Consider the following 20,240-nt stretch of genomic DNA (forward strand, 5'->3'; position numbering starts at 1 on the left):
CGTGCAAAACTTCGGTTTAAAGCATTTTTTGGAAATAGGTCGAAAAGTGCAATACTAAATAAAAAACTGAAACATGAAGTTAATGTTATTAACGATTCATCTCAGGAGCAAAACCTGTTTACAAATACTCTGCTCCGTGTGGAATGAATGTTTGTGCTTACTTTCTTCATCACGTGCAATGTAAATTATTGCCACGCGGCAAAAAATGTTTACAAAAGGCCAGCCATAATGAGTGTTTTTGTGTTTGAGATTGCATGAACGTAGGTGCCAAAGCTCAGCTAATGCAAGAAAAAAGACAGGCAATTGTAACTTTGAGAAAAGAAGGCCAATCCTTGAGACAAATTGCAAAAAAATTATAAAAGTGTCAGTAAATGCAGTTGCTTGTGCCATTAAACGACAAAACGAAACTGGTAAAAATGAGGATAGAAAACGTTCTGGTCGACCAAGAATCACAACAGAATCGCAGGACAAGTAATCCGAGTCACCAGTCTGCGCAACAGACATCTTAGAGCACCGGAAATTATAGCCCAGGTAAACAGCTCCAGCTTTGCAACTGTTTCAAGGCCTTCTTTTCTCAAAGTTACAATTGCCTGTCTTTTCTGACGTTAGCTGAGCTATGGCACCCATATTCATGTAAACTGAAACACAAAAACATTCATTAGATTGTATGGCTGGCCTTTCTGTAAACACTTTTTGCAACGCCTACACACTTTTTGCCCTGAATAATAGACATTGCACGTGATGAAGAAACTAAGCACAGACGTTCATTCCACACAGAGCAGAGTATTTGTATCACTATCCTTTTGTATTTGGATTCTACTTTTATTATACATTTTTAACGTATAGTAATACATACCTGTACAACATGGAAATGCAATTTGTTTATTAACAGTGTATTAATGGACGACCTCAGCAGATAGAATGACATCTGAGGTACATACACTCTCCTCTAAGCTGTCTAGCATGGGTTAGAACCTCGACCCAGCTATAAACTATCATCCTGGTGTTTCACAGACTGGTAAATCATCAATGTGCGCCGTCCCTCCGATGAATGTTAAACTGTCGTCCCATCTCCTGACATCAGTTGGTGGACGTTAAAGATCACAAATAGTGGTTAGTGGGCGAGCTATTTACGGCATCCTGAATAAAATACAAATTCCTGCCCGAACTACTGCTGGGAAGGCAATGGCAAACCACCCAGTATAACCCTCGTTCTGGAAGCTGCTTTGGTGGCACAGATGCTCTATAATGAGTATGGTACATCAGATATCAAATATAAGCAAGAGAGAGGAGGGAGAGGGATGTGAGGGGTGGGAGAGGAGTAGGGGAGAGAGTGGGGAAGTGGGGGAGAGAAGGGGGAAGGAGAGGAGGGGGATACTTTTGCTAGCTTTGCCCATCACTTGGAAAGGGTACTCTTAAAATTTCCCCATATTTCAGTGAGTCAGATTTGTATCCAGGAACACAATCATTATGGTTAACCATTTTGAAATTGACATTCTTTGGTCTAAATGCTGAAAATCATGTTTAAAATAACGATTTGAATTATACAGCTTGCGATGGCAGGTTAAAGGTGACCGGCGAACAGAACTGAGTTACTGTAAACCGTAAACACACAGCCACAAAAACACACGCAGCACATGCGCAAAAGCCTCATCAGCATTCATGCGTCATATTGAAAGTCTTGCACAATATAAAGTGTCTTTTCTGAAAAGTAAATGCTTCTACAACTACCTCTCTACAGATAAACATGGTGTTATCGCTAACATTGTTGAGCAATATCTCTCATCAATCAATCATTTTGTGTGTACAGGAGAGCACACCGTTGCGTCATAGTCTCCGTCTCCTGAAATTGTGAAATTACTGGTGTCATCAATGCACTCTGCATTCTAACTATAAGGTTAGCATTCAGAAAGTAAAAACAGCACCATTGAGAATGCCATACCGAAGAGGAACCAGTGCCTTTCTGCCATTCTATGAAAGTGATCCGTCCCCGTCCCCTCCCCAATCCCCTGTCCCAGAGCTCGCAGCAAATGCGACACAAACAGGGAGCTTGCCAAAAGATCCAGGCTGGATCACTTTCATAGAATGGCAGAAAAGCAACGGTTCCCATTCGGTATGAGACATTCCACTTCAGGATACTTGATGCTGGTTTCAAGAGGCCTTGCTGATTGTTTTTGTCACTTTTTATATCTCCCCATCCTTGTATGGTGCAATAAAAAAAACCATGCATGACAGGTGTGAAGCAATGTTTTCTTTCATGGTGGTAAAAGGAAGGAATAAGCAATCTGTTCGACTGAAGGCATCACTCAGGTGAAGGAAACTACTTGAGTTATTTAAGGTTCAGAAACATTTCATTGCATACTGTAGAATATATCACTTTATGTAAAACTCCTTGTCTATAGTTTGCAATTGTAAGACTTGCTAGGAGTACAGAATTAGATGTTTGTGAAACAGTCATGGGTTGTTGACGTATCCAATTTTGTGTACCTTGCAAATCGTGCAATGACCCTGTTAATCAGGTCGACATGCGTAGTGTTCCCATCTGAGCACAAAGCTCATGATGCTCGGTTTCAAAGTTCAGATCCCATATATTGTAGTTATTTGTTCTTGTCTTGGAATGTCCTAATCCTGTGTCTGATAAGTATAAGTTTAAAGTTATTGTTAGACCTTCAGATAATGTTGGGGGTGGGAAGGGGGAATGTGAGTGGTGAGAGGGGACGAGACATTTAAATTGATAGTTTGAACATTATACAAACTAGAACAGCACTCGGTAGAGAGAATACCTCTGCTAGACTGAACGGCTTATGTTTTGTATCCCACTGATAGGCCGGATCTGGATCCAGACCTAAACCAAAACCCAATCACCAAAACCTAAAACCTAATCAAAACCTAATCACAAAACCTAATAAGCAAAGTTGTTCTTATCACCTACCCAACTTGTCCACCAAGTTTCATCAGAATCCGTCCACAACCTTTTGAAATATCCTTCCATGTTATATATCGTTTTTACCCCATCTCTCAATGGTGAAGAATCACTTGATCACTTGAAATATTCTATCCAGATCCGTATTCGGATCTTCGCCAAAATCAACTCCATTCCTCCTCGTCACCCAACCAACGTTGTCTACCAAGTTTCGTCAGAATACGTCCACAAATTTTTGAGACATACAGTACTGTTCATGGACAGACAGACAGGGGTGAAAACAAAACCTCCACCGACCTTAGGTGGCGGAGGTAACAATAACTTGTTGGCTACAATATTAAAACTACATTGACCACCTTCACACAACAATCTACCAAACATATGGTGATAATAATAATAATAATAATTCATTTATTTTGTATAGCGCTTTTCCAGAAGCCCAAAGGCGCTTTGACAGAGTGGAAAACATAATGCATAACAATACATGAAAACAACAATTGCAAAAAGACAAGAATCAAGAAAACAAACAGCAGCGATATACGGCATATATATAAGACAAGAATCAAAAAGACAAGACAAGAATCAATAGGGAAATATTTAAAGCAAAAGGAGGGAGGAGGAGAAGAGATAGTCAGGGGTTAAATGCTGTGGGTTGAATGTTGAATGCAGCGTTGAACAGGTGGGTCTTTAGTGATGTTTTGAATGTGGTGAGTGAGGAGGAGTCTCTGATGGTGTGAGGTAGTGAGTTCCAGAGGGTGGGAGCAGCGATGGAGAAGGCCCTGTCCCCCCAGGATCTGAATTTGGTCCGGATGGAGGGGGTCAGGAGGTTGGTACCAGCAGAGCGGAGGTTGCGGGTGGGAGTGTGTCTGGAGAGGAGGTCAGCCAGGTAGGATGGGGCCAGGTTATGGAGGGCTTTGTATGTCAAGAGGAGGATTTTGTACTGGATTCTCTGGGGGATGGGGAGCCAGTGAAGCTTGTAAAGGACGGGGGTGATGTGGTCACGGGTCCGGGAATGAGTGAGTAGACGGGCAGCGGAGTTCTGAATGTATTGGAGTTTATTGGTGATTTTTGAGGGTGAACCATAGAGGAGGCTATTGCAGTAGTCCAGACGGGAGGTGATGAAGGCGTGGATGAGGGTTTCTGCAGCCGTGGAGGAGAGGGATGAGCGGAGACGGGCAATGTTTTTCAGGTGAAAGAAGGCTGACTTTGTGATCTGTTTAGTGTATTTGTCGAAGGAAAGGGTTTGGTCAAAGATGACGCCAAGATTCCGGATGTGAGGGGAGGTGGATACTGGGATACCGTCGATGTTGAGGGCAAAGTTATGGGTGGATTTTGTGAGCGTTTTTGGGCCAATGATGATTATTTCAGATTTATCACAGTTAAGCTTGAGGAAGTTGATTTGAAGCCAGGATTTTATTTCAGTGATGCAGTTTGTCAGGATAGAGTGGGTGTCGGTGGAGACGGACTTGGTGGAGATGAAAAGCTGGATGTCATCGGCGAAGCAGTGGAATTGGAGACCATGACGGCGGATTAAGTGACCGAGCGGGGACAGGTAAAGGATGAAGAGGAGGGGGCCAAGAACTGAACCTTGGGGGACACCTTGGGGGAGGGGAGCAGTGGGGGATTTGCAGTTATTGATGGAGATGAACTGGCATCTGTCAGAGAGGTATGATTTAATCCAAGAGAGGGCAGTGCCGGTGACGTTAAAGGTGGATTCAAGTCGGGTGAGGAGGATAGTGTGATCGATGGTGTCAAAGGCAGCGCTGAGGTCGAGGAGGACGAGAATGTTGAGGTTGCCAGCGTCAGAGGAGAGGAGAAGGTCGTTGGTGATTTTGAGGAGAGCAGTTTCAGTACTGTGGTTGGAGCGGAATCCGGATTGGAATGTTTCATACAAGTTATTGGCAGAGAGATGATGTTTGAGTTGAGTGGCTACAGCGCGTTCCAAAACTTTTGACAGAAAGGGTAGGTTGGAGATGGGTCTGAAGTTGTTTAGGGTGTCAGGGTTTAGACCAGGTTTTTTTAGAATGGGGGTAACAGCAGCAATTTTGAGGGAAGGTGGGACGATGCCTGTAGACAGGGAGGAGTTTATTGTTGCAATGATAAGTGGAGAGAGAGCAGGGAGGGAGGCTTTGACAAAGCTGGAGGGGATGGGGTCAAGAGTGCAGGTGGCAGTTTTCATTCCTATGAGGAGTTCAGAGAGGTCAGTAGGAGAGATTGGGGAGAACCGAGACAGGGGATGGCAGGACAAGGGGGGGCAGGTGGTTGGAGGGGGAGCGGGTGCGGCGGTGGTCAAGCTGTTGTAGATGTTGTCAATTTTGCGTTGGAAGAAAGAGAGGAAGGAGATGCAGTTGTCTACTGTGAATGACTGGGTGGTGGTGTTCAGGGGGCGGAGGAGTTTGTTTATTGTCGAGAAGAGTGCTTTTGGGTTTCCGGAGCCAGAGTGGATAATTTGAGAGTAGTAGGCAGAGCGGGCGCGGGAGAGGGCATCTTTGTCGTGTTGTATGTGGTCCTTGTAGGCTTGGGAGTGAACTGTGAGACCCGTTTTATTGCGGAGTCTTTCAAGTTGGCGAGCACGAGTTTTCATCAGGTGGAGTTCAGGGGTAAACCAGGGAGCAGAATGGGTGAAAGAAACTGTTTTGGTTTTTACAGGCGCAAGCTGGTCAAGGCAGGAGGAGAGAGTGTGGTTGTAGTAGTCAGTGAGGTCGGAAGGGGTGTGGAGGTCAATGAAGGGAGAAGTGGACATTTTTTCAGAGAGGGTGGATGAGAATGAGGTAGGTGAAAGAGCGTTTAGCTTACGGAAGTTGATTGTGCGATAATGCCTTGGTGTTGGGGCGGGGATGTTGATGGTCAGAGTGATGGCTAAGTGGTCAGAGAGGGTGAGGTCGGAGCCATAGAGATGGTGCAAATTTAATCCAGTGGAGCAGACAAGGTCCAAAATGTGACCACGGATATGGGTAGGAAAGTCGACATGTTGAGTGAGGTTAAAGCAGGTGAGTAAATCAGTGAAGTCAGTGGTTATTGTGGAGTCAGTGGAGTCCATGTGGATATTGAAATCACCAAGGAGGAGGATTGAGGGGGAGAGGGAACATAGCTGGGTCAGAAAGTAGGAGAAGTCAGACAGGAATGATGGGTGTGGTTTGGGAGGGCGGTAGACGACAGCCATGACTGACTGCGTGTGACCAGAGAGTTTTAAAGCCAGGTGTTCAAATGATGGAGCAGATGAGATGGAGATGAGGTTGGTCTTGATGTCTTGACGGTGGATAACGGCAATTCCACCACCTCGGCCCTCCGAGCGTGGTTTATTGACGTAGGAATATCCATTGGGTGTGGTGAGGTTGAGTGTGTAGTAGTCCAGAGGTTGTTGCCAGGTTTCGGTGAGACAGAGAAAGTCCAGTTTGTTATCCAGGATGTATTCGTTCAGGATGAGGCATTTATTGTTGAGGGACCGGGTGTTGAACAGGGTGAGCTTGATGTTGTTTTGAACAGCAGGGATGAATTCAGGTGATTTAGCCAGGGTTCGTAGGCAAGAGGTGCGATCGTGTGGGTTGCTGTGACCAGGTGCGCTGGGACGAAGAGTGAGAGTGCGCTGAGCCGACCAGAGGACGGGGATGGAGTGACCTGATTGCAAATAAACAAACTTGTGACCGGAGCCACGGTGAATGTACCTGGGTCGTCGGAGGAGTCCATTTGATTTGATGGCAGAGATGCATGATGGGGTGGAGCGGGTATTGAGCAGAAGAAGCCTTGCGGCGGAGTACTTCAGAGCCATGCCAGGCAGGAGCGAAGGGACGAGTACGAGGCCAAGGTCGAGGAGGCAAAGCGGCAAACGCAGCGGCAAACGCAGCGGCAAACGCAGCGGCAAACGACTGCAGCCGCTAATCAAGACCACAGCGGCAAACAAGGCCACAAGGCCACCAAGACCACAAGGCCACCGGCAAACAAGGCCACGGCCACAAACAACGGGAGCGGGCCTTTCGATTCCGTATTCCGTACCATCAAAAGCAGATTCCGTTATCCAGCCGGAGAACACGCGGCACGTGCGGGTGTGAAAAGGCAGGACAGGTGTGAGATGTCAGGTCAGAAAAGTAGAAGCAGACTGTTACATATTTATGTGAATGTATGTGAATTACCATGCAGGTGTTTGCTTCCGTGTGTAGTATATTAAGTTGTTGTGTAGTTGTTGTGGTTGGAGGGTCAGAAGCCCTTCTGAAAGAGTGGCAGGAAACGGAAGTGGCCGGAAGCGGAAGTGACGGGAAAGGGAGGAGAAAAGACACGAGGGAAAGGAAGGCTTCTTCTTCCTCGCCCCGCGACGACGAGAAGGTGGAATCGACCTTACGCTGCGCGGAAAACGCGCCGTTGCGAAACGTCTGGCGAGAGGAGTTACCTGGGCGGTAAATACCTTTGGACACGTCCAGTCACTGTGAGTTCGTGCACGAAACCAAGCGTCCGGGACAGTTTGCCCCGTCTACAAAGACGCGTACGGGTCCGCACGTGGGGCCTCGCTCGCGTCGGAAGCCGCGCTGGGTTTTGCCCCGTCTACAAAGACGCGTACGGGTCCGCACGTTGGGCCTCGCTCGCGTCGGAAGCCGCGCTGGGTTTTTGCCCATCTACAAGGACGCGTAAGAGTCGCACTTGGGGCCTCGCGCACGTTGGACGCCGCGCTGGGTTTGCCCCGTGGCTTGGCAAGGAGTTGCGCTGCAGCCGCGGCCCCAGTCCGAGACGGCACGTTTAGAGCACGTCCGCCCGGGGCTCGTTCAACCGCCCGTGTGCGGAGAGGAGAGACATTGACCACGGAGGGAGTCAGGAGTGGGGCTCACGTGAGGAATGTATAAGATTAAGATGGCCATCTTAGAGTTTGTGTAGATGAGTTCACATGGTTGTAATATTGATTGTGCATTGTTGATGGATGTTGATTGCTCAGTGAATATATTATTGATTATTCCGGATCCTTGGTGTGGGGTTTCTTCTTGACCGGAATTCATATTGATTGCGTTACGAAAGCGTATAAACCATATATCTTTCTGGCGGGGTCCCTCCCACGGTCCGGGGGTCACCAAGACCAGGTAGTTACCGGGAGGACCACGTAACAGAATTGGGGGCTCGTCCAAATTACGATTTGCGGTTTCGCAATTGGGTCTACGTCCGGGATCTAAAAGTGTATAAAATAATAAAATAATAATATTTTTGGTAATTAAAATTTATTAATTAATTATTAATTGGTAATATTTTTTTTTGAGAAATTGGGGAAAGTCTTGGGGTGAAGGTTAACAGGTGTTAACGATAGGCACCATGGCGTTTGTGGCACAGAACTTTGGGGTAACCCCGAGTGAGGCACAGTTCCGAGCGTTGCTAAAGTCGGATCTCTTGAAATTGGCCAAACATTTTAACTTGGAGGTCCGAACTAATTTGAGGAAGGCAGAGTTGCAGGCCACGGTGATACAATCTATGGTGGGATTAGGAACATGGGACGAGTTAGCCTGGGAGTGGCTACCCGAAGAACCAGAAGACGTGGAGCTCCGGAAACTGGAGTTGCAATTACGGAGCCAGGAACGGATCAAAGAAGAAGAAAGGAAAGCAGAAGAGAGAAGAGAAGAGAAGCAAGCAGAGGAAAGGAGAGTGGAACGAGAACTCCAGGAAAGGTTAAAAGAAGAAGAAAGGAAAGCAGAAAAGGAAAGAGCAGAAGAAGAAAGGAAAGCAGAAAAGGAAAGAGCAGAAGAAGAAAGGAAAGCAGAAAAGGAAAGAGCAGAAGAAGAAAGGAAAGCAGAGGAGAGGAGAGAAGAGAAACAAGCAGAGGAAAGGAGAGTGGAACGAGAACTCCAGGAAAGGTTAGCAGAAGAAGAAAGGAAAGCAGAAAAGGAAAGAGCAGAAGAAGAAAGGAAAGCAGAGGAGAGGAGAGAAGAGAAACAAGCAGAGGAAAGGAGAGTGGAAAGAGAACTCCAGGAAAGAAGAGAAAAGGAACAAGCAGAGGAAAGGAGAGCTGCAAGGGACCTCGAAGCAGAGGAGAGAAAAGCGGAAAGGGAATTAAAGGAACGTGACATGCAGCTTCAGCAAGAAATCAAAGTCAAGGAGCTGGAGTTAATGAGAGAACGGGGAGAGGCACCACCCTTGCTGACGGGGTCGACACCTCACCAAAAAACCTGGGATGTGGGCAGACATGTGAGGCTGGTTCCACCGTTCAGTGAAAAGGAAGTCGCGAAATTCTTCCCACACTTTGAGAAAGTGGCTCGACAATTAAACTGGCCGGAGGAGGCCTGGACCATACTCGTACAAAGTGTGCTGGTGGGGAAAGCTCAGGAAATTTATTCGGCGCTACCAATGGACCAATGTGCAGATTATGAGGTACTGAAGAAGCACATCCTCAAGGCCTATGAGTTGGTTCCGGAAGCTTACAGGCAAAAATTCAGGAATGCCAGGAAGAGGGAGAGTGAGACCCATGTGGAGTTTGCCAGAGTGAAAGAAAACATGTTTGATCGGTGGTGTGAGTCAAAAGGAGTCGGGAAAGACTTCGAGACATTGCGGGACTTGATCCTGGTGGAGGAATTCCAGCAGTGTGTCCACGAGGACATCAAAGTGTACCTGCAGGAAAAGAAGGTACCAAAGTTGTGGGACGCAGCCACCATGGCAGATGATTATGCCTTAACCCACCGAATAGGGGTCCACGAACCTAACTCCTCGCCTAGATCTCCGCAGGGGAGGTGGGGAACAGCAGGTGCGGAGAACGACCATACATGGCGGCGGCCTCGAGATGATTATGGGGACAACTATGATACCCCACCGGTTCGAAATCAGAGGGATGCGGGCCCAAGACAAACTTATAGTTCGGGGGGCCCGAGGCAGACCCCGAGTTTTTCCTCCGGGCCTACTTGCGCGTTTTGCAAAAAACCTGGACACTTGATGTCCAGTTGTTACCTCAGGAAAAGGGACAACCCAGAGCGGAGTCCGACTATTACAACTCCGAATGCGATGGCTAGCGTAAGAAATCGCCATCAAGAGGGTTACCAACCATTTGTTTCCGAGGGGTTTGTGTCACTGGATGGAGCCTCGACTAACCGGAGACCGGTTAGGATATTGAGAGACACAGGGGCCCATCAATCTTTAATGCTTGAAGGCATTTTGCCATGGTCCGAGGAGACGGCAACGGGGGATAGTGTTCGTTTACAGGGGATCGGGGGCGGTGTTAGTGCTCCCCTTCAGGTCATCCAGTTGGAGTCCGAGTTGGTGTCAGGACCGGTCACCGTCGGTTTACAAGCCACGTTTCCTGTAGAGGGTGTATCTGTGGTTCTCGGGAATGATTTGGCCGGGGGTCAAGTTTATGGTAACCTGAGGGTTGAGAAAGAGCCCAGCAGGGAAAATAACACCACACCAGCTCGGGATGGTGACAAAAGTGCCAAGTTATTTGTAGGGGGACTGAACTTCAAAACAGAGGAAGAAGTTCTGACCTCTGTCTTCAACAGATATGGGCCGCTGGTGGAAGTGCGGTTGGTAAGAGACTGGGAAACGCAACAGTCAAGAGGGTTCGGCTTTGTCACGTTTGCCAGCACAAAAGACGCCAGAGAGGCAGAGAAGAATTGGAATGGCAAGGATTTGGAGGGTCGGACCATAACAGTAGGGAAGGCATTTCGTAGGCGTCGAGAGGTCTACAGGAGAGGACAACTGGGCGGTAGTTTTGGTGGTGGCCGCAGTCAATATTATTATGGAGGCTCCCTGAGTTACGGCCGCTCCCGAAGGAAGAATTGGCAAAGTAGTGGCCGAGAAGAAGACCGGTATTCAGGGGACTACAGGGACCAGTGGTCCCACCCTAATTATTAGGGACGTTCTGAGAAGTTGAAGCACTGAAGGCGGCGGAGCCGCCGAGCCAAGATTCCTACACGAATTAACCGTGAACGCCGTTCCTAAAGGCGTCCATGTAGTGAACTTTCCTGCACGGACTAACCGTGAACTCCACGTTCCTCAAGGCGCCCATGTAGAGAACTTTCCTGCACGGACTAACCGTGAACTCCACGTTCCTCAAGGCGCCCATGTAGAGAACTTTCCTGCACGGACTAACCGTGAACTCCGCGTTCCTAAAGGCATCCATGTAGTGAATACTCGGCTTGGCCTCCCGGAAAAGTGCTATCGAGTGGCTTAACTGGCTTTATTTTTAAGTGATAACTGTGCCCGGGGGGAATTGATAATGTGGGGGGGTTGAGTTATCTGGTTTATTTCTCCAAATTGGCCGGCAAAGAAAGTTTTCGCTGGGTTCAAACTTTCTTTCTTGAAGGGGGGGAGTGTTACATATTTATGTGAATGTATGTGAATTACCATGCAGGTGTTTGCTTCCGTGTGTAGTATATTAAGTTGTTGTGTAGTTGTTGTGGTTGGAGGGTCAGAAGCCCTTCTGAAAGAGTGGCAGGAAACGGAAGTGGCCGGAAGCGGAAGTGACGGGAAAGGGAGGAGAAAAGACACGAGGGAAAGGAAGGCTTCTTCTTCCTCGCCCCGCGACGACGAGAAGGTGGAATCGACCTTACGCTGCGCGGAAAACGCGCCGTTGCGAAACGTCTGGCGAGAGGAGTTACCTGGGCGGTAAATACCTTTGGACACGTCCAGTCACTGTGAGTTCGTGCACGAAACCAAGCGTCCGGGACAGTTTGCCCCGTCTACAAAGACGCGTACGGGTCCGCACGTGGGGCCTCGCTCGCGTCGGAAGCCGCGCTGGGTTTTGCCCCGTCTACAAAGACGCGTACGGGTCCGCACGTTGGGCCTCGCTCGCGTCGGAAGCCGCGCTGGGTTTTTGCCCATCTACAAGGACGCGTAAGAGTCGCACTTGGGGCCTCGCGCACGTTGGACGCCGCGCTGGGTTTGCCCCGTGGCTTGGCAAGGAGTTGCGCTGCAGCCGCGGCCCCAGTCCGAGACGGCACGTTTAGAGCACGTCCGCCCGGGGCTCGTTCAACCGCCCGTGTGCGGAGAGGAGAGACATTGACCACGGAGGGAGTCAGGAGTGGGGCTCACGTGAGGAATGTATAAGATTAAGATGGCCATCTTAGAGTTTGTGTAGATGAGTTCACATGGTTGTAATATTGATTGTGCATTGTTGATGGATGTTGATTGCTCAGTGAATATATTATTGATTATTCCGGATCCTTGGTGTGGGGTTTCTTCTTGACCGGAATTCATATTGATTGCGTTACGAAAGCGTATAAACCATATATCTTTCTGGCGGGGTCCCTCCCACGGTCCGGGGGTCACCAAGACCAGGTAGTTACCGGGAGGACCACGTAACACAGACCCTGTACATCCATCCAGTCGGAGAAGCGGCGAATATGCAACGCCAGCGTCCTCTCGCAACCGAACCCGGAAGTGATCTCAAAATAAAGATATTACTTGTTATTGTCTGCAGAGTTGAAGTTCATGAAGGAGAAAAGCAACAAAGGATGGGTATAAACAGTGTCATGGGAAGATAGAAAGGACATAAACACTATTAGTTAAATTTTCTCAATGTGTTAAACATATTGTTACAGTTTTGGAAAATGTATGCCGGGTGCGCGCATTCATGTACACGTAGGATTCCCCATACAGATTTTTCTATAGTTTGTGTGAAGGTTGACCTTTGCCCATTGTCTAGGGGTTGGGTGGGGGGATGCATTGTGAGGTTAGTCTGTGTGTACAAGGTGTGGTGTCTACCCATTTGCTGCTATCTTTCTTTCAATCCACCATCAGTCCGTTCCAACGATCTCTTTCCCCCATCCCTCAATTGACCAAACCTCAATTCATCAACCCCTCCTTCACCCCATCAGTATATATACATCCGATTGTATGTATACTTTATGTGTATATATATATATTGTTGCGGTTTTGCGAATAAAGGCAACCCCTCTATAGTTAGTTACACCACAACATGTAGCCTCCTATAGTTAGTTATTTCTTATTAAATGTAACACATAGGCCCTTTCCAGTGTTTAGAAAGAAAACAAATAATGCGTTGAGTCAGACAGGATGATTGTAGGCCTCGTTGAAGCCTAAATTGCCTCGTCATGGGACTAGACTAGGCCCTGCAGGCCTAAAGGAGGAATAGAACCTTCCCCGAAGGAGGAACGAGACATTCCTGGGAGGAGGAGGAGCGAGCAACCAATGGGAGCTGAAGGGAAGGCAGGGGGAGTGACCGAGGGTGGCCAATGAGGGGCTGTCACGTCACATGACCCCCGGCCGCCAATTGAGACCCATGGAACATTCAGGAAGGGGTTCGGGTGTGCAATGCAAAGCGGGAGAAAGCAATTGGTCCGCTCTGTCTGTGTCTGTCAGCCTCTGATCAAGAAATTAAAATTTCATATTTTGAACAGTGTAGAACACGAATCAGCTTCCATGAACTTCCAAAAACTTGCAGTTTAGTAATGCAGTATTTCAGTCACTGAAGCTTTAGGGCCTCACTATCTGCCATGACCTTTCCTCAGAAAGCCTCATTTCCAAGTTGGCTCCCAAAGCCAGTCACCGACTGGGCATCCTCCGTTGTACAAAGTCCTTCCTTGGCACACCTCAGCTCTTGACCATATGAAAAGCCTTCATCCTCTGCTTGATGGAGTACTGCTCAACCCTCTGCGATGATGCTCCTGCCTTACACCTAGCTCTGTAGAAACCAAGCCTTTTTATGATCATTGGTATCTCCCATGCTGAGGCTGAGTCAATGGGTCTTTCCCTCTCTCACCGCAGGCAGGTTGATGGCCTTTCTGTCTTTTTTTTTCTTTTTTTTGTATACAGAGTCGAGGCTCGTGAAAGAGCTAACATTTATCAAACAAACAAATCAAACAAACAAGCAAACAAAGTATATAAAAAGGGGAGTGGTCGACAAGATGGGGAGAGAAGGGGAGGAAGCACACAAACACAACATTTGAGAGCAGGTACATCGGGAGATGTGTGGGAGGCAGAGGGCCTGGGGGGAGGCAGGATAGGTATAAAACGCAAGGACACCAAGGACTTCCAGGAAAGAAGACAAAAGTCACCTCAAAAAAGTGGATTTGCGGTGAAATTAGCGGGGGTAGAAAAGATCAAGGTTTTGGATGGGGGAAGATAAGAGATGGTGGTGAACAGCCGTTTTAAAGACCTGGAGGGAGGAGTGGGATTGAAGAGAGTGAGGGAGTTTGTTCCAGAGGTGGGAGAAAAGAGGAATGAAGGAGTGAAGGTGAGCAGAGAGTCTTGATTTTGGCAGTTTAACCATAAGAGGGTTGCAGGCAGATCTTGTGTGACCTGCAGGAATATTTGGGGGACAGCCCAGAGAGAGCTGGGGGAGCAAGGCCGGAGAGGAGTCGGTAGAAGACGGAAAGACCACCAACCTGCCTGAGGTGAGTAAGTGAAAGGCCCTCGGAGATAGCGTCATCACGGGAGATTCCAAAAAGCCCACACACCCACAGCCTCCAGTCCGCACACACCCAAGGCCCCCAGTCTGTACATGCCTAAGTCTCCCTGTCTACACCCCAAGGCCCCCAGTCCATGCATTCTCAAGGCCCCCAGTCCACGTACGTCTCAAGGCCCTCAGTCTGCACATGCCCAAGGCCACCAGTTGGCGTGCGCCCAAGGCCCCAATCTGCATGTGGCCAAGGCCCCCAGTTCACACACCCAAGACCGCCAGACCACATAACCCAACGCCCCAGACTGCGTGTGCCCAAGGCACCAGTCCATGTGCACTCACGGTCCCCAGTCCACTTGTGTCCAAGGCCCGCAGACAGCACACGCCCAAGGCCCCCAGTTCACACATGCCCAAGGCACCCAGTCCACACACGCCCAATGCCCCCAGTTCACAAATGCCCAAGGCTGCCAGTCTGCTCATGCTCAAGGCACCCAGTCCGCACACTCCCAAGGCCCTGAGTCGGCGTGTGCTCAAGGCCTCAGTTCGCGTGTGGCCAAGGCCCAAATTTGCACACTCAAGGCCCCCAGTCCACGTGAACCCAAGACCACGTTTTAAGTCTTTCTTTAAAATACATAACAATTTATCTTCCAAACAAATACACCTTAAAGTTTTATTTTATACCAAATTAATGTTTACAATATAATCCATGCACAAACGTAAACACCCACATGAAAAAACACTGGAGTTGTGCTTTTGACGAACACAGCTGGTGTGCTCGGGAGAAATGGCGTGACCAAAAGCACTGTTTGTACCGGCAGCGCCTTTGATATGGCATCACGTTTTGCTCCTCACCAAGCGAGGAAATTAAGGAAGTTCTAAAACTACAGTTTGGACAAATTTTAAAGCTGAAGTCCTTTATCCTATTTTCCCTATTACCCACTAAGTTTGTGGATTTACAGTTAACAAGGACTTTCAAGAAGGTAACCACCACGAATGGCAAGGCCCGACTCTATATACTTTAACGTTGCGTGGGATATCATGTTAACGCTGTGTGGATACTCTATTGTTTTTTTAAGTCTTTCTTATGAGTAGACCTTTGTAAGAATAAAACCAATGACCGACTCCTCTCCGGACTTGCTCCCCCTGTTCTGTCTGTGCTCTGTCCCCCAAATATTCCTGCAGGACACACAAGATCTGCCAGCAACCCCCTTCTGGTAATACTGCCAAAATCAAGACTCACTGTTTACCTTCACTCTTTAATTCATCTTTTTCCCCAACTCTGGAACAAACTCCCACACTCTCTAAAATCCCACTCATCCCTCCACGTTTTTGTAACGAACAGGAATAAATTCCTGCATGGGGCTAGTGTGAAAAAATTCTGAATCAATCCGGAACTCAAACCCAAGGACTTCATCACATTTGCGGGGACAGCCCACTGAACTATTGAGTCTTCGTGATATCCGCAGAAATTTCTCACACCAACACTGCAAGCTTTATAATGGCTGATGTTTTCCGTGCCTGCTAGGCAGACCCCAAAGGTGAGTGACAAATTGTGTATGTGTCTGTGTAAGTGCTCAAGATTTTCAGGAAATTATTTGTTTGAAAGGTTATAAATAAGTGTAATAGGTTTCGTGTGTACGTAATCAGTGGTTTAACATTAACTCGATTTAACTAAATCAGTGGTCAACCAACAAGGCAAACTTGAAGACCAAGGAGATTCCCAAATAAGTCAGACAAAGTTGTGGAGAAGCACCATTCCGTAGGTTATAAGAAGGTTTCAAAGTCACTCGTTATCCCTTTCAGTACAGTGAAACCGATCATTAAGAAGTGGAAGACGTATTATACCATGCAGACTCTACCCAGATCAGGTCGTCCATCCAAACTCAGCAGCCAGGTAAGCAGGAAACTGGTTCGGGATGTAACTGTAAATCCAACAATGACTTTGAAAGATCTGCAAATCTCCATGTCCATAAAAAGAGATGGGGGTCAGTGTTCATCAATCAACTATATCCCATTCCCTTCACAAAGCTGGCCCTTTGGACATGTGACAAGAAGAAGCCTTTACTGAAAAATACACATCTAAAAGCTCATATGTAGTTTGCGAAAAAGCATCAAATGATACTGCAGGCAAGTGGAGAAAGGTTTTGTAACAAAACTTTTTGTTAAAAATTCAAAGCTTTACGTCTGCTGCAAGCCGAATACTGCACATCACCAAATCAACACCATCTATATAATAATAGCGTAAGGACTCGACTTTGTTATCCCTTTTACGCCGCACCCAGTGACCTGATGCCCACGGCACTAATGGATTTACGATCTACGAACCGCGCTCTTTGTTTGTCACGTACAGACATACTCGAAAAATCTGAATTAGCTGACGTTGGGGCCCAAAAGCATCCAATTAACTGCCGATACGATGCCATCATACGACGCCATCGTATTGGCATCTGCTGGGCGAAGGCGAAGCAAGCCGTCCGCTGATTGGACAGGCGAAGGCGAAAGCAAGCCGTCCACTGAGTGGACAATCCAGAGCATGCATTTGTGCCGGTGTCGGCGATCGTTGTTCATATACGCACTCTTCATTCTCATCTTTCTTCCTAACTCTTACTCGGACAAGCAAATTCCCTATGCCATCCATAATGGTACACTCTATCCATACACCACATCCTCCCTTCCGTGGATGTTCCACGGGTTTCGGCTAGTCCCTACTATTAAGCATGGTGGTGGTAGCATCATGTTATGGGGTTGCTTTTCATCAGCAGGGACTGGCAAGCTTGTCAGGATAAAAGGAACAATGCGCAAAGGAGAATGTGTAGTGCAAAGGAGTAGTGCAAAGTACAGGAGAATCGTTGATGAAAACCTGCTTGAGTCAGCCATGAATCTGAAACTAAGTAGGAGATTCATATTTCAGCAGGGTAATGATCCAAAGCACAAAGCTAAAGCCAAATTGGAATGGCTGAATAATAAGAAAAATATTTTCTTGAGTGGCCCTGTCAAAATCCTGACTTGAACCCATTTGAACATTTATGGGGAAACTTGAATATTACAGTCCATTGACTATCCCCATCAAACTTAGCAGATCCAGAGCAATTTTCACTTGATGAATGGGCAAAGATTTCACCATCTCACTGTGAGAAGCTGGTAGAGATCTAACAAAAAGACTCATGTCAGTCATTTTTGCAAATGGTGGCTCCACCAAGTACTCTACGTCTCGCTGAAAGCTTTCTCGCTTTGTGCCTCGCTTTATGCCTTGCTAATGGGTTGAATACTTTTGCGACCAGAGAATTTTGATTGGTGCATGTTTTTCCAGGTATTCCTGACATGTAACCTCCTTCAACTATGTGTTTAGTTTGATCTCTTCAGTTAGGAATAAAAAATGTTTATTTGGAAAAATTGTTTCTACATATTTCGTAATCCATCTAAATGCGGGATTATTGTTAGGGGGTGAACAATGTTGCAGGCCACTGTATTTGTTTCAGCCAGTCATGTGTATCCTGTATATAACATACGAGCGAAGTACTCATGCTATACATGGGTGGGAAGCCAAAAGCAAACAAATATGCAGAAATGGTGAATGCTAAACTATGGAAACAATAAATTCCACATTCCTGTGCCACCTTCAGTCGAACGTCAGACATGGACAGCCGGTTCGTGAATGACTTGGGCAAAAAAGCGGCGAATGGGAAACGATGAGCCAATAAATTGCACATTCCTGTGCCACCTTCAGTCGAACGTCACACATGGACAGTAGGTTCGTGAATGGCTTGGGCAAAAAAAAACGGCAAATGGGAAAGGATGAACCAATAAATTCCACATTCCACATGTTTTGTGAACTACGTTCTGAAATCACGAGTTTCGTTTTGGTGTGTTACTTCATTCTACAAATTACAACGCTTCTTATGTACAAGTTTCATGGTGTTTCAATGGAAAATTACAAGAGAAAATTACAAAAACAACTTTGGGTTGCATTGTTCATGAAACACCCTGTACAAAACAACGGTGTATTTATGAGTCTTGATTGAATATGAATGTGGAGTGAAAAATAAATTATTCACTAGAAATAGGACAGCACGAGATCATCCACACGGAGTCAAACATGACAAGAAGTTGATTGAGGGCAAAATCCATTTGATTTTGGGTTCAGAAGAAACAATAACAAGATGACGGTAAGAGATATACATGCTGACTGCCAAAAGAAATACAGTTTATTTCGATCTTATTGTAAGATTGTCAGTTTGGTACATTGGATCCCTTCCAGCTCAGAATATGAATGGGGTTCAAGAGGTTAGTTTAGACGGAAGAGCCCTTAATTTAGAGAACGACAGCAGTTGGAATCTCGTTTCAAAGGCGAAATAAGTTGGGACTAAAATGACGCTCGATAGCGAGTAAAATATATTAACTGATAGTGATACATTGATTGAGAGAGCAAAATTAAACGCACAAGTGAGTAACCTCAATTATGTGGGTTATAACAAAAATATCCAAAGTCAGACAGAAGGCATTTTATCAAAGCTTTGTGACAAACGTGAGATGGTTTTACAAGTCACGAATTACCATGAATTTTAACTCGCATGCACTCGTGGATCCATGGCGCGCATTCTTTCATTCGAATATTTCGATTGAGGGAAGAGGTGTGGCCTTTACAGCTACGCGCGTTTCTATTGGAGCATTCCTGGAAAAGGGTGTGGTCGTGACAGCCACGCCCGATTCTATTGGAGCAGGCCGAGTGGACGGCATCGTGAATTGCTCCACGGACAAGCCAGTTCAAAAGATGACCGTGCACAACGTGCCAAATTGGCACGGAGATTATTTAATAAGGGAACTTTAAGACTTTCCCTGGACTTTTAAATTACACTACTCACAATAAGTTAGGGATATTATAGGAGTGAGTTTATGTTTTTTATAGGGGTAGGGTTAGGGTATTGAAATTAAGAATTCTGTGTTTTTTCACACTCATTAATAACCATAGAATTTGGACCAACAACTTTTTTCAACATAATTAATACACAAAATCAACCACACCGAAGAACCTGCCAATATCCCTAACTTATGGTGAGTAGTGTATAATGTCCCAATTTAATAGCATTCAGGCACATTACAAGATAAGCTCAAAACAAGTAAGTTATGAAACACATGTAATGTTGAAAGACAAACCCAAGTTTAAAAATAAACTTACACAAAAGTGGACAAAGACAAATTTTCTCCCCGTCGTGTATAACCCAAAAACGTTCCTCAGGACAGCCAAGCATGCATTAAGCTCCTCAAATGTGGTGAATCTCTTTTATGGTTTGGGTGGGAAAGGGGGGCGGGGAACGTAAGAGGAGGGGTTGAAATCCTCACCGACTTATCCTATCAGGTTTTGGCAGATGTCCATTGAGGCCATTGGTTGGCATGAACCAGAGCTTGTATACAACACGTGGGAAAAAGGCTTGTGCAGCTAATTATTTATATATATATACACATAAATTTATATATATATTTATTTATATTTGTTTATATTTATAATATATATTATTATATTTAATATATATTATATTTTATTTATAATATATTTATTTATATATATACAATATATATATATATATATATATATATTTTTTTTTTTTTTTATTTTTTTTTTTTTATAAACAGGAATCAAATTCCTGCGAGGGGCGAAGTGTGAAAAAATTCTGACAATGCGGGGCTCAAACCACGGACCTCTGTTGATAACGCGTCAACAGCGACAGGTTTTGGCATGAACTAGAGCTTGTATACAACACGTGGGAAAAAGGCTTGTGCAGCTAATTATTTATATATATATACAGTCACGTGAAAAAGTAAGTACACCCCATGTAAAGTTTTGACTTTTTCAACATATTTCAACATACAGCTATTTGAAATTCATTTCAGCAATATTGATAGATAAAGGTGATATAATATAACAAATATCATGAAACATTTACATTTTGTAGTCCATTGTATAATTTAAATAAACATAAATGCAAATTTCGCATGTGGAAA

General features: G+C 46.1%; 1 protein-coding gene across 2 annotated transcripts in view; it reads right to left on the reverse strand.

Annotated features, from left to right (window-relative positions):
* The window catches only part of SARDH (sarcosine dehydrogenase), a 179,246-nt gene extending 159,752 nt beyond the window's left edge, over positions 1-19,494 (reverse strand). The window contains exon 1 of one of the 2 annotated variants that reach the window (XM_068134325.2): positions 19,417-19,494. The gene's annotated coding sequence lies outside the window, so the exon portion shown is untranslated. Of the gene's footprint in view, positions 1-1,942; positions 1,972-19,416 lie in introns of those variants that run through there. The other variant, XM_068134326.2, reaches the window with a different exon arrangement.
* Positions 19,495-20,240: the final 746 nt, after the last annotated feature.

This window comes from Myxine glutinosa, chromosome 13 (assembly GCF_964187855.1).
Source record: "Myxine glutinosa chromosome 13, kmMyxGlut1.1, whole genome shotgun sequence".
NCBI lineage: Eukaryota > Metazoa > Chordata > Myxini > Myxiniformes > Myxinidae > Myxine > Myxine glutinosa.